This window comes from Cicer arietinum, chromosome 3 (genome assembly GCF_000331145.2).
Source record: "Cicer arietinum cultivar CDC Frontier isolate Library 1 chromosome 3, Cicar.CDCFrontier_v2.0, whole genome shotgun sequence".
Classification (NCBI taxonomy): domain Eukaryota; kingdom Viridiplantae; phylum Streptophyta; class Magnoliopsida; order Fabales; family Fabaceae; genus Cicer; species Cicer arietinum.
This window is the reverse complement of record NC_021162.2, coordinates 19,781,205-19,785,537: the sequence shown is the minus strand read 5'-3', so window position 1 is coordinate 19,785,537 and position 4,333 is coordinate 19,781,205.

Below are 4,333 nucleotides of genomic sequence, written 5' to 3'. Positions count from 1 at the left end.
AGTTCAATCGATTTGGCTGATCACAGTGACTCAGACATTTTAATGCAATCGATTTGCCAATCGACTTGACTGATCACAGTGACTCCACTGTTTTAATCCAATCGATTTGCCAATCGATTTGGCTTGTTACAATAGCTCAGCTATTTTGGTTGAAATCGATGTGCCCAGCGATTATGCAACATGTTTCTGATAAATGATTAACTTCAATCGATTACCTAATTGATTGCCACATAACTTGCAGTTTAAGAAACTTAATTCAATTGATTGTCCAATCGATTTGGTTGATCACAGAACTCATTCCTGATGAAAAACTTTTTCACAATCGATTTGCCAATCGATTGATTCAGTAAGTGGTTGGTTCTGTGAATCACAAAATCGATTACTCAATTGATGTCCCAATCGATTGTCCAATTGATTGGATTAAACCCAGAACTCAGGTTTCGCTAAAAGCCTTTAAGTAATCGATTTCCTAATTGATTTACTTAGTAAAAACTTTTGTTCTGAGTCAGACAATCGATTGCCCAATTGATTCATCAATTGACTTATCAGTTGATTGATTTACTTTCTTATTTTATGATTTCATTTTTACTTTGGCAAATACTTAAGTATGAAACCATAGTGATGAGTCTACTAAATAACTACTATAACCACTAATCACACTATACATATTTGCATCTTTCTCAAGCACATCCTCCAATTTTGGTTGATTCCTTGAGTTCCAAGCTTTTGTTCCAAGTGTATAGTGTTTGCTTGTTTTTTCCTGAAATGTTACTCAGTTCAACCTGTTAGATTTATCAAATGATACATGTACATTGTATGTTTGTTAATTATGTCAAAATCATGATCAAGAGGACTTATGTCTAACAATCTCCCCCTTTTTGATTAAATGACAAACATACAATTTTAACTTGAGTTTAACAATGCAAAACTTAAAAAAAAAATATATAGTTACTGTTATTTAAAAAGAAACTCCCCCTGAATTTTGGAGTTCATGATTCCTTTAACAAGGCTTTAACATTATCAGTCATAGAATAACCAGAGCTTGTTAAAACCAATCAACAGAATTAATATCAGAGTACCAAATCAGTTTCAGAGCAGCAACACAAAATTCATCAAATTAGCAGTGCAGTATCAGAGCTATATTGCTACACAAGATAATCAGTTTTGCAGTATCAGATCTATTTCACACAGGTTAGCATACAGAGCTATTTACAACATACAGTATCATAGCTATCACACTCAGAGCTAACTCTTACAAACTACATTATCAGAGCTATTTAGCAATTTAGCAGTTGGTATCAGAGCAATTCAGAACTTTATAGAACTTGGTATCAGAGCAACACAAGTTATAATGCAGTACTTTGTATCAGAGCTTATATCAGAGCAACAATGCATATGATGCAGTAAACAAGTTAAATGCAGGAAACTCTCTCCCTTTGTCATTTAAAGCAAAAAGATATAAACATAAGAGAATATGACAAAGTTATAATAGAACATTTCAATACAATACTAGAACATTACAAAACACCAAAGAGACCAAAATCCTAGTCAACTAATCTTGGGTTGTTCCTCATTATTACCAGCGGGAGAGATAGAGACTGTTGTATTAGCCTTAGCAAGTGTCTCCTCTCCATGAGGTTCAGTGCTATCTAAGTTGGTTAGGTTTTGATCTTCTGTTGCTTGACGGCCTATATCTACAATATCTTCAAATGACAGCTTAAGGCCTAAGTGTTCTTGTATTGCAGTCACATCCTGAGCAACTGAATTGAGCGATGCTTGGAGAGTCCTTAGAGATGCTTCTACTCTTGCATTATGAGCAGCTTGATTCTCCATGAATTCCAACAACTTAGTTAAAACCTCAGAATGGGCTTCAACTGGCTCAGCTTGCTCCGCATTTGGCTGAGCTTGTTCAACATTTGGCTGAGCTCGAGTCCAAATGTCGTTTATTCGTTTCAATTGCATTTGGTTTACAATTGATTCTCCAAAAGTGAGAGTAGTTTTGGCAGATTCTTCATTGACAACAGAAACTTTAAAATGTCTCAGAATCTTTGTAATGAGTTGTGGGTAAGGGAGGAGCAGCTTACCATCAACAGATTCTGACATGTTCATGAGAACAATCCAGGTACAGCTTATCTTGAGCTCTTTGAATAATCCCCACAGCAGAGTAATGTCCAGCCTCTGGACAACAGCGTGATTTCCCGACCTAGGCACTAACATCCGTGTTAGTACATACATGAACATCCTATATTGGACCTTCATTTGACCTATAGGGAGTAATAGCTTTTCGACGAATCCCTCAATCATCAGGTCCTGAACGGCAGTGTGCCTGTCTACTGATGTTTCCCATGCTTCATCAGTAGAATCTACCTCGGTTCTTCCATCAACAGATTCACCATAGAATGGAAAACCTGAAAGTTCAGAAAGTTCCTCAAAAGACATGGAAATTTTCTTTCCTTTTACTTCAGATTTAAAGCCTGTGGTGGTGAGACTGAAGTTGGAATAGAATGCCTTAATGAGCTTTGGATATATGTCAAGAGAGCAGGAGAGAAATCCTTCCAAACCATGAAACTGTAAATGATTTTGAAATGAAAAACCATTTGAATCAAAATAAGTAAAATCCATGGTTCGTGCCTCATGGATTTTTCGTTTGAGGAAAGCCGGTGGTAGATCAAAGTCTTCAGCTTGTTTACCTTTAGCAGGTTGAGGTTTCTTGGATTGAGGAGAAGAGATAGGTTTCTTCTTTTTCTGAGCTGTATCCTTCATAGCATCAGCCATTAATTTTTCAGTGGGAGGAGCCTTCCTCTTCTTTGATTTCTCCTGTTCAATGGCAATGCCCTTTCCCTTATCTTTTGCCATGATTTTATGTGTTGGGATGGAGACTCTTTTTGAAGTTGGTGGAGGTGATGGGGTTCTTCCACTTGAAGATGATGATGGTGATGGTGATCTTGCAGTGGTTTGCTTCACTCTTGCCATTAGTAAGATTAAAGAAGTGTTTGAGAATAGTGAGAAGTATGTAAGGATTACAGAGAAAGATCAGAAAGCAGTGACAAGTTTGAGAAATATTGGAAAAGTGAGATGGGGAATCGATTGTAGGATTTAAGTATTCCTGTTCAAAATCGATTCGTCAATCGATGATGTTAAGTTCTTTGCGCATGCTACGTCGATTGCTCAATCGATTACGTTACCGTTACTGTAGGGAGTTGAACGATCTCAATCATATTTGTCTCCAACGGCTATTAAATTTTTTGTAACAGTGATACTTCAAATCGATTCCCAAATCGATTGTCTTTTAATTACTAAATCGATGTCCCAATCGATTTCCATATCAGTTCAGGAAACTGCTCATCTCAGCATCAATTTCCAAATCGATTCATTTAAGTGCATATTTTAAAATCCTGACTCAATCGATTTCCCAATCGATGCTCGGGTTAGAGTTTGGAAAAAGTGTTAACATCTTTGGATGTTCTGGAAAAAAATAATCGATTATGAAGTCGATTCTTTAAACTATTTTTCCAATAATTCAATCGATTAACCAATCGATTGGATTAATGAATACTCCAGTCTTTACTGCTACCTGAGATTAGAAAATCGATTATGCAATCGGTTATCGTGTTTTCAATTCTGACAATTAAAACACTGTGCATCATAAATCGATTATGCAATCGATTTTGTAATGCTGTTTTTCAATCTAGTCACAGGATAATCGATGTTTCAATCGATTTTGTCACAGGGATCACATTTCATTGTGATCTATAATTCCAAGTTTCATTCTAATAAAGAAGAAACTGTCCTTGGGTAAGGCTTTGGTGAAAATATCAGCCAACTGATCAGCTGTATTAACATATTCAAGCTTGATCTTACCCTGTTGATATTGATCCCTAATAAAGTGATGCCTAATCTCTATATGTTTGGTTCTAGAATGCATGACAGGATTTTTAGTAATATTTATAGCACTAGTATTATCACACATGATAGGCACAACACCTAGATCAACACCAAAGTTAGAAAGGTGTTGTTGCATCCATAAAATTTGTGCACAACAGCTTCCAGCAGCTACATATTCAGCTTCAGCTGTTGAAAGTGCAACACTATTTTGTTTCTTGCTATGCCAAGATACAAGTGAGTTCCCTAATAGTTGGCAAGTACCAGATGTACTTTTTCTGTCCAATTTGCAGCCAGCAAAATCAGAATCAGAATAACCAACTAGAGTGCAAGTAGATCCCTTAGGATACCACAAACCTAGATTTTTGGTTCCTATAAGATATCTAAAAATCCTTTTGACTGCACTTAGATGGGATTCTTTTGGATTTGCTTGATATCTAGCACACATGCA